General features: G+C 41.6%; 1 protein-coding gene across 2 annotated transcripts in view; it reads left to right on the top strand.

Annotated features, from left to right (window-relative positions):
- Positions 1-1,053: 1,053 nt before the first annotated feature.
- The window catches only part of tbl1xr1a (TBL1X/Y related 1a), a 36,497-nt gene continuing 26,487 nt past the window's right edge, over positions 1,054-11,063 (top strand). For both annotated transcript variants that reach the window (XM_010746069.3, XM_010746067.3), the window contains exon 1: positions 1,054-1,394. The gene's annotated coding sequence lies outside the window, so the exon portion shown is untranslated. The remainder of the gene's footprint in view (positions 1,395-11,063) is intronic.

Below are 11,063 nucleotides of genomic sequence, written 5' to 3'. Positions count from 1 at the left end.
CCTATTTTCATCCCTTAGGTCTGCAGATTATGAATCTGTATGTGCGTAGGGTGTGTGTTTCCTCCCCAGCATCACCTAATTTTATGTAAATACAAAAAAACACTGTTTCATAATGCAAAATGATTACATTGGAATAAATAAATCTGTAATATAGTTCAATTACTTTAATACTGTTTAGCAGAAGATTTTGTGTTCCCACTGGACTGGGCTACTTTTTATTTGATTTGATTAATAAAAATGGTTTTGGCCAGCATGTCGTAATGTTGTAAATAAATCAGATGACTGTGTGATGAGTGTTGCAGTTCTATAGCTATTTCTGTCAGTCAGTTGTCAAAGATTTACCCCCTTTTTTGCAGCTGAGGGTTTTACACTAGGAGTCTGAAAATTGCCAGCTGTGTGTGTGTGTGTGCTATTACATATTCACGTTTGTTTCAACTTGCTTCATATTATCGTGACAATCAACCTGCATCAGGATGAATAAATAAAAGTAATCCAAGCTTATCAATAACAGTTCTTGTGTTCTCCATGTGGCAGCTGTATCATCATCATCATGTATCATATCAACATCAAAGTCAGCTAGCCTTGGGTGTAGCTCTGTAGAATATAGCACAGAAGAACATTGCTTTAATATTTGCTTTTACCTAAAAGGAAGTGTGTTTAATCTTAAATGACATGTTGGTTTTAGTGGGGGAGGGGCAGAACATTTAGTTCATCCTTATTTGCATTAAATCAGACAGTCAAACAGTTCAAATTTAAAACCTCATTACACAGTGGTATAACAAAAGAAATATTATATTTTATGCCTTTGTTAATCAGTAGCGTTCACTTACAACAGCAAAGCTAGCACGCCTCCAGCTCATACAGAACTAACTGTGTATTAATCATAATATTGGGCTTTTTATTATTATTTTTATTTAATATCTGTACGTTGTTTTTGTAGAATTTACCGCCAACCCCAGCCCGACTACACCATCCTTTTCCATACTGCGACACCCATTTTGATGTTTATGTGACTGGAGTGTGCTTCCTGCAGCGAGGAGCTCAGGCCTAGCTCATTTTCGCGTGGCGGGTCAGCTGCTGTGTGTTTCAGTCTGAAGCCGTTGGCTGCTACTGAACCGTTTGGCTCTTTTCTCTACTAGCGAGCAAACCTACAATCTAGACCCAACTGTCCATCCAGCTCATTTTTAAGGGGATTTATCATCATATGTGCCCGTGTATCCAAAACACATCGGTCATTGGGGATTCCTAGCACCGGTTGGCCGGGTCTGAGGGCCGTTATAACGCTTTTTCGAGGTTTAATTAGAGCTAGAAAACAACGGTGGTGGTGGAGGAGGAGATTCCATATTAGGAGCACAGAGGAGAAGGCACCCCCCTTGTGTGATTTGGAGCTTTTGGTGAGTGTTTACCGTCATTTTCCGTTATTATTGCCGTTATAAATTATACCCCCGCGTGGAGCGGTCTCACACGGCTGTACATACGAGGTTTGGGCGGGTTATTACGCTGTTTTGAAGCTTTATTTTTATATTTTCTATCGGGGGTGGGGGATGGGCAGAGCGTCAGCGCGTGAGTAGGCGCGCGCGCACCGTGCATGCGTTCGTTCGTTCTCGTGGTCGGTTTGTGTTTGTGAGCGCGCGCTTCCTTCCTGCAACTCCTGCTAGCTTTGAATTAAAAACACTTTAATGGTTTTTAATCTGAAGCGTGGGATTATCATTGATAACGTACAGTGTAATTCATGTTCATTTTTTTTCACCCACGGAAAATTAATTTCAACTTAAATGTAACTTTTCACGTGACTGTTTACTTTTAATATGAGCTAATATAGATACGTTTTTAATTTTGAATGCTTGTTTTTATTTGTTAATTTCATAAACACGTTGTGTTGGAATACACTTTGTACCTGTTTTAATAAACACTGAGTTGTTACAGTAAGTTAGTGTTGTTAAAAAACATCAACAGTTATAAATCAAAACCGAAACTGTACTTTGAGCTGTGTTAGCATTTTGTCCATAGTCACTTACTGTGCTTTACAGGCCACATAGTTATGAGCACACTTCATAATGTTACTGTTCAACATTTATTGTCAGCAACATACAGCAGATTCATAAATGTGCCACAGTACACTGTGTAATATTCTATAATTATTGTATTACCTTTGTGTCAGTGTTATTCAAAGCTTTCTAGAATGCTTTGCAGCTGGTTGCTCCAAAGCCATGGGCGGTATGGGGGAGGGGTGAGCTTACACACACACACGCACACACACACACACACACACACACACACACACACACACACACACACACACCCAGGAGGGCCACTTGCCAACCTTGTGAAGCACAACTCAATGACACAATGTACCAGTCCCAGATAAGGAAAAGGCTCTGACTGTGTTTAACCAGAGTCAGGATTCAGGCTAATTAGGTTAACGTATTTTTAGACGTGAATTGAAATTGAAATCAGAAATTTGTTCTTGAACACATTCTCATTTCTCTAGCATACTAATGTTGAGGGTTTGCCTGTGTTGCTTTGTTCTAATATTGCAGCTGATGCTGAGAGCAGGTTATGTAAAAGATAATGTACGAGAAGGTGTGCATTATCACACATAAACCACGGCCACTTATCACAGTGTGTGTTTGTGTGTTTTATTGGTTGTTTGCAGTAGAGCCTCAACAATACTGCTCAGAATATATTGTCTGTTAGCAGTTGGAGTCCATAGTTGTCATTTTATTTAGGTCTTCGTCCAAGCTAGAGTCTGTGATTACTGAAACAATAGACAGAGCAATTTTGTTTCGGTTTAGTTTGAATGATGTGTGTTTTATGGTGGGTTAACAAGGCAGTTAGGCCAATCTTACTGAAGTAAAAGAGTGGATCAGAAGGTGTCTGGTTGTAATTTTTTGTTTACATTTTGAGAGCGGGTGCAGACACATTCCTGTGGCTGTTGGGCTAACGCTGGCTAGTTGGGGAATTTGAACATATAGCTCAATCCTAGCTTAGATATTTCAGAATGAATTCAGTATTTGAGTTTCTTTTTGACCATATTTCTCAGTGTTTTGTATTTCCTCGTACATAGGTGCATGTCAGTCTTTGTGCTGTGTCCGAGTACAACTCCTGACAGAGAAGGTGAGGGAGCACATCCTCACAACGGCCTTTATTATTGTCAGTGTAATCCATAGCCGTGTAATGCTAATGGTTAGCACAGTTGATGCTGTGGATGTTCGGATAGTTTTATGAGCTCACTGTGTGAACAGAAAGTCCAGTGTCATTGGAGTGATGTAAGAAACGCTGTAGGCATAAATATAGTGCAGAATGGAGGCCAGCACAGAGGCGGCTGTGACTTTGGCTCTGTGTGCAGGTGTCACTTTGTTCATAGACACTGGAGGGGAAATGACTCCCCACATATTTCCTCTTATTATTTATTTTCATTTTGTGCCTTTCTTTTCTGTTTACGTTTGTGCTTGTTATTATGTAGCAGAATTGTTATGTCATAAGCACTGATGGAACACAGGTTACTACAGCGGTATATGTGATGAATTGTTCCAAACTGAACCCGAGAGCACCTGGAAGATCAAACCTGCTCTCTGCCGTGTTTTCCGAGTGACCCCTTTGCCCGGCTCGTGCTCGATGCGGGCCGAGCGTGAGCGTAAAAACGCTGTCCCACATTAAGATCAGGGTCACACCTGCACGGGTAAGTGCAGTATGAGCTGTTTGGTTCCAAAAACAAAGAGTCAGCGTGTCATTATTCAGCTGATCACACGAGGCATGTGATGTGCTCCACATTCATCTGAACTATGCTGCCTAGCTGTATTGTAAGTAACGGTAGGGCTGCACGATATGGCCTGTAACCAATATCTCGATATTTTTAAGCTATATCGCGATACACGATATATATCTTGATATTTTTGTTGTTGTTGTTTTGTACTTTTTTTATAGCACTTGTCATATTTTTTAATGAATTTTTAATGCATTTCATAATGTAAATATGAGCTTTAAAGTAGTGCAGGATCATACTTGGCTTATGAGACACTGTTTTAAATCAAATTTTAACCATTCTTCATATTTTATAAATAAACCTTTAATAAATTTAACACCCACGTCTTATTTTGAAAACCGGAAGTGTCCACACGCTGCAGTAAGCTAGTGCTGACTTTCCCAGTTTTCTCAAAGTTTTTGCCATAAAGTCGGCAATAAGGGCGCACTTGAAAATATTGGAGCAGCTGACGTGACCACGCGAAAACGAGAGACGGCTGGCATGACCGCAGTTGCTTTTCTTCGGAACCAAGTCGTCCGTCTCCATCTTCAATTAACTCGCTTGTGCTCTTCACTTCTCTCCTCACCTGATACAAAAAGTACGCATGTGCGCAGGGGATTTTTCTGGGTGGGCGGGGAAGTGTGCTGTGTGCTGTGAGGAGCACCAGGAGTGAGTGACAGGCAAAACTCCGGAAAATTAAATGCCGACGGCTTAAAACATTTACGTGACAAGTACTCGATGGTCGCGATATAGTCATTTCATACATCTCACGTAGAACTAGCCGCGATATATCGAGTATATTCGATATATCGCCCACCCCTAAGTAACGGTACGCTGACGGTGTATTCTAATTATTTTTATTATTAGAGGGTTGTAGGGCTGCAGCTATCAAATATTTTGGTAATCGAGTATTCTGTCAAATATTCTATCGAGTAATCGTATAAAATTATTATTCTTATTACTTTCTCTTTGCTGCGTTTGCTGATTTTCGCTGTTTTCGCCACTGTCCACACGTCTGTAACGTAAGCACGTTGTGACACACTAAAAAGAATCCGTGCAAAACGTGAGCTTTAAATTTAATTAAACGAGGCTTCGAGGCAGAGGAAATCATTTTTTGTAATCAAGTTACTCGAGGTACTCGAGGAATCGTTGCAGCCCTAGAGGGTTGTTTTGGATTGAATATTTTACATATAGAGCCTGACTGATACTGAATCTTTGAGAATGATACTGAGGTATTCTGATGTCAATATATTGGCTGATATAGTTCTTTTTTTTTTTCTTTTTTTATCAGTAAATGATGTCCTGGTGCATATCAACATAGATATGTTGTGGGTGGCTGTGGCTCAGGAGGTAGAGTCAGTTGTGTGTGTGTGTGTGTGTGTGTGTGTGTGTGTGTGTGAGTGAGTGAGTGAATGGGATATGTACTTTGGTGAGCCCTTTTCTCCAGGCTGCGAGGACAAAACCAAAACAGCCCCAAAGCTACACCCTGCCCGTCTGCTCTGTCATCCTGTCACATCTGAGTACATTGGAGAGTGCCCGCCACACCTGCCTACAGTGATACACAGTGAACATCCACAGACATACACACGAAATATGAGTTTACAGTTGATAGATTTCCATAAATGCAAAACCCGACTTGTCCAGAAGTGACACGTTTGTGTCTACAGCAGCGGCAATAAGCAACGCAAAGAGAAGTGTTTGAGCAGGAGACTTATGTAAGCAGCAGACCATGTTGTGTCATCGCTGGGCAAAGCGTTTCTTCTGCTGCTTTTGGATTTCCTCTCATGATGCCACAGTACTGCACGCACTGAACGTAACAGTAAAATGAATGATCGACCCCCGTGCTTAATGTTGACCTCAATTATGGATTGGTTGAATCTTGAGCGCCGTCTTTTAAAGATAAATGATAAAATAGCAGGAAGCTCTCAGTGGCTCTAATTAACTTCTTGTACATTTTACAATATCCTGAGCTGCTGCTTGACAGAACAGACGTATGGACATCTGATACCAGGTGTTTGACAGCTGAAGCCGCCTTTTCTCAACCAACGAGCATGTTGACGTTCCCAGACTGTTCTTTCAAACACCAGGCTGTGTTTGATACGAAGCAAAGGAGAGAAATGTGTGGCTGTGACCAGGAGCGTGTTTGACATATAATGTTAATGTCCTCTGGATCTGCTTATTTCTCCTCCGTGTTGCATTCCCAGAACAAATGTTGAGCACAGGAAACAAGAATATGGTTATTTAGAGAGCAGGCAGCTGAGTCATGTTATCTTCACAGGACACATTGATTAGTTGGCCTTATTAAATCACAGAGAGAGAGTGGTGGAGTAGTGCAGTTATGTAACCAGCACTCGTCACTGTTGTGAATTGAGCAGGGGAAGACAAAATGGACAAAGAAGTGCAGTGAGTGAAAATGTCTTCCTCAGTTAGGTAACGGCCCGATGTGAGCTAGAGAGACACAAACATGGAACAGGCCTGGATGCTGCACACGTGCAGAGAGGAGGAGAAATATTGTTGTGATTTATGGCAGCATGAAGCTCAATGAGTAGGTAGCTATGTGCATAGTTTTGGTCATTGACTGATTGTAGAAATGCAGTACAGTGTATTGTTCCGTGTGCGCTGCAGCTGCCGGAGCTAATCGTGGCCGTTCTAGTCAATGTTTCAAAAGGGAAACCAGAAAAACTATGTAGCATGTTTCCATATTTAGAAGCACACAAACCAGAAAAATGACCAAATGTGAGCAATTTAACACATTCTGGAGGGAAAAACCTGTAGAGTCATGTTGAGTACAGACCAAAACAGGATTGTGGTCGCAGTAGCCGGTAGAGTTTCAATGTAATGATGCCCAGATCAAGTTTTTCTTGCTTCAATACAGTTAATCATTTATGAGCTGTACGTACTGGTGTGGATTGCTTGTTGTTTTGTTATAGCAGCTAATAAAGTGGTATTAAAAGTCCAATGTGTAGAATTTAGTTGCATCCAGTGGTGTGATCGCTGCATTGCAATCTCCTCACATCACCCCCACCTTCCGTGTGTAGAGGAGAAACGACACTTGGAAGGCCTTTTTCAGAGTCACTGTTTAGTTTGTCCGTTCTAGGCTACTGTAGAAACACAGCGTTTTAACATGGCCGCCTCTATGGAAGAGGACCTGCTCTGACTGTAGAATATAAGAAAACCATTTTTAAGTAACAAAATTAAAGGATTCTTATTTTCAGGTGATTATACATATACATACATTACACATAGTTATGATATTATATTGCATGCCTGCCTTATTCTGAAAATAAAGGCCCCGAATCTTACACACTACTACTACACTACACACATACAAAAAAATCAAGTACTGTTTTTAAAAGCCCTTGAACTATGAAGCATATTATATTCTAGTCTTATATTTTGACCGATATTTGGTTCAAGGATCAAGTGACTGAGAAGTCTTGATCTGCTCGTAAACAATCGATTGGCTTTTGTAACCGGTGGCTTGAATACATTTGACCCCAATCTCCTGAACACATATTTTTATTGGCCTATAATGATCGATAATGATGATTGATCTGGGCAATAACACTATAAAATTCAGTAATTCAAGAACAGCTTGTTTATAGAGTTAAAGGCTTCTGGCTGAACATACATTTAACGAGATTGAAAGACATGAAAGCTTCAAGGTTGGATTCCGTGTTGAGATGATGAAATGTAATCGGGTCGCTCTGTTAAACTTTAAACAGAACAACATAATTATTATTTTAAATAATAGCTTCAGCTCTGAATGGAGACTTTGAGGATGTTGAGCTCTGAAGCAGCTCGTGCAGTTACTTTGTGTACGGCTGTCTGCAGAGTCGCAGCGGTCATCAGTCAGATGCGCGAGGGCACAAACTGTGTTTGAGGAAAGGCTGAACGCAGCACGATACTCTACATCAGGGTGACGGCATGGTGTAAGTGACCATTCTAGTGATGATTCTCCCTGACCATTCAGCAGTCTGCTCACGGCTCAGCTCTCTTGGAACCCAGACCAAGGCGATGCCAAAAAAAAAAAAAAAAAAGAAAAAAAAAAAAGCAGGCGTTATGAAAACAGAAAAACGAGTGAGTACCTGATGCATAAAAAGAGTCGAGTGGAAACATGTAAAAAAACATGCGGGTTAGGTGAACTGGCGACACTAAATGGTCATCTATCTATAAGTGTTGGCTCTCCGATAGTCCAGTGCTGTGTCCATGGTGTGCAGTGATAGGCTCCAGTCCCTGTGACCCTGCTAAGGACGAGCTAGTGTAATCAGAACTTTGAACTTTGGCTGGCTGCTGAGAAAAAGAAGCCTCAGGGTGATGGTGTCAGCCTGATGAGACACTTAACTTCGAATCTTTTCATGCAAGATCAAAATATTCTGAGCTGTGCTTGTAGGCGGATGTTTAAAGGTCCAGTGTGTACGACTTAGTGGCACCTCGCAGCGAAGCTGCAAATTGCAACCAAATGAATACTCTCCAGAAAACACTTATATCTAGATCAGTGTTTGTCTGTTCTTGACTACTGTAGGAAAATAGCAGTTTAACATGGTGGACTCGGTGGAAGAGGACCCACTCTCGCTGTAGATATAAAGGTTTTATTTTAAGACATGAAAACACAATGATTCTTATTTTAAGGTCACTATACATCAATCAAAACATAGTTATGAATATAATATATTAAATTCCTGCCACTTGATACACCTAAATCTTACACACTGGACCATTAGTAACATGTAGAACACGTACAAGGCTGGAGCTTGAGTTCTAAAATAACTGCAGGTACATTTTCTCAAATCGTTGAGCCCGTATGTGTTTTTAATTATCAGCTTTAAGATTTGTGCTTATCATCTTCTTGGGTTAACGCTGATTATATATTAATAGACACAGCTCACTCTGTTGTGATAATGTTGACAAAGTGGACAAGTTATCATCTGCAGTATGTTGTAAACTCTCATGTGCAAAAAAAAAAAAAAAAATTGGGATACTCTTATTTTGAAATCCTTTCAGTCAGTTCGTGCCAAGAAAATGTGGATCAAGATTTAAGCTCTCAGATAATATTAGGCTCTCTCTCACACACACGCATTTGACAGCAGTCACATGGTCTCTGTGTGTGTGTGTGGGGCAACCCCAGGGGTCAAGTTCAACATCGTGAAGAATGCGTCGGTGCCCCTCCCCCCTCTTTACCCACAAGGCTTTGAAGTTTACAGGCATGGCTGCAGCCCCCTCTTCCACTCTGCTGCAGAGAGACCTGCAGCCTCTGTCCCAAATCACAGCCTGTTTGGCCACTGAAATTCGAGGTGCCGGATCATCTGATGTCTTCCATTCCAAATACAGATACTGATGAATTACCGTTCACTTACCGTTACAGTTATTGAACGACATTCCATTCAGGAAAAGTCCACTGCAGTGTGAGAGAGGAGCAGCTTCACTTTGAGTTGTTAGTGTAGTGTGGAGCCCAAACAGGGAGCCCATTATTTAAGTCACTGGCTACAACCGAGGTCAGACCAGTCAATTCTCACATTTAGGCTCCATTTAGACCAACAATAGCTCCGATTTCAAAATAAAACATCCTGCTCATTAGTTTGATGGAGACTGCTGAGGCGGCACAGCAGGGGTGCAGCTGCAGAGACCTCTTCATATTATACCATCCTCCAACCTCACCTGGCATCTGTTAAGCAGAACACTACTCAGAGTCTGAGAGAGTTCAGCTCTATCATTAAACGATATTGAATAATGTTACAGTATTAGCATGCAAATATCGTATTATTTTCAGCACCTTTTATTTTGAAGTGCTCTGTGAGCGATGGCCTCGGTTCAGGCAGAGCACTGAATCAATGTCTGCGTCAGCTGTTTTATTCATGCTACACAATCACCGGCTCATTCACAGCTGCACGGCTATCAGCTGACTAACGACGTCCAATCATATTCCTGCAGGTCTACAGCATGGTCGTTAGAACCCGACACTTCCTTCCACCACAGTCCTCCTCCTCATGTGCTTTATTTTTTTTTAGGATTCTTCATTTAGCTGCTGTTCAGTGTGCATGGGTGTCTAATAAGCAGTCACTGCACAGATTGTTTGAGCGTGACGCTAAAAGAGTAGAGCCTCATCTACTAAACGGTCAGCTCGTTGATGCGAGTGTTTGTGCTTCAGCCACAGGCGTTATATTTCATAGTAAACTGTGACGGGGAGCGCTTGCTTTGCTTCACTGGCCTGTGGGAACGCCTCAGCACAGCTGGTGTTGCCACGGTGCCAGAGAGAAAAGAAAAAGGGGACAGTGGGCATTCCGCGGCTTCCAGGACATGGTTGACCCGCCGACACAGGGACGGCATGCCACACCGCAGCTGCACTGTGGGGGCAGATTTAATCTTGTAGTGTGAACTGTTGAACCGCCCATGCACTGCTGATTGTGGCTATGTGGCCCCGTACTGTTTTTTTGTCAAACATGTTTCATATTTTCGTTTGTTTGTTTTTGCGGAGAGAAGATGATTTCACACAGCCAATGAGAGAGCGGAGGATACTTCTGGCTTCTTTATGGTATCTTACTGTTTTTAAAATGTGTGTGTATTTGAAGCACCAGGATGTAATGTTGCTGTAGTGTACTGTACAGTTTTTGTTTCTCGTGGATGGCTCAGAGTGTTTAGTGTAACAGGCTTTGATTTGCTTGATTGACTGGCGATGGTGCAGAGCAGTTTGAACACTTTGTACAAGTTCATACGAGTTGTGTCAAACTGCTGCTTCAGGCAGAGTGGAAGAGTGTGCAGTGCTACCTGAACCTGTGACTACTAAGCAAGCGGCAACCGCTGTGGCTAGGAAACCTATGCCAAAACCTGCAGTTCCTCGAGCGGCCACTTGAGGCTGGCTACAGAACATTTCAGTCTCCATAAGTCCCCATGTTCAAATGTCCAACTTGACAGCAGAAATAAACATGTTTACAGCCTGGTACAAAAAACACTTTTGGTCTCTATAGCTAATTTCTCTGTTCATGACAACTGTACTGCTGCTAGCTAACTAGATAATTAATGCTAACTCTGAGCTGGTTTAATGGTGTCTCATCTGAATTTTTAATGTATATTGTGAGAGTCTTGAATATACACACATAAAACTGTATTGTAAGACTCAACAACAACTTGCTCATGGAACATAAACCCCTTGAGGTAGTCTGACCCTCTCCCTGTATGTTATTGTGCTTATTACACGGCTAGGTAGAGAAATCTGTATTAAATGTCAAATTATTGATTTAAAAATGATTGAGTTACTTTGACTTTGAGTTAGTATTTGACTTTACAGGGCGTCTCCCCTCTGATGAGGCGTCACTTCATG

Source organism: Larimichthys crocea, chromosome XVII, assembly GCF_000972845.2.
Source record: "Larimichthys crocea isolate SSNF chromosome XVII, L_crocea_2.0, whole genome shotgun sequence".
Lineage (NCBI taxonomy): Eukaryota > Metazoa > Chordata > Actinopteri > Sciaenidae > Larimichthys > Larimichthys crocea.
This window is presented reverse-complemented; position numbering and strand designations above follow the sequence as displayed.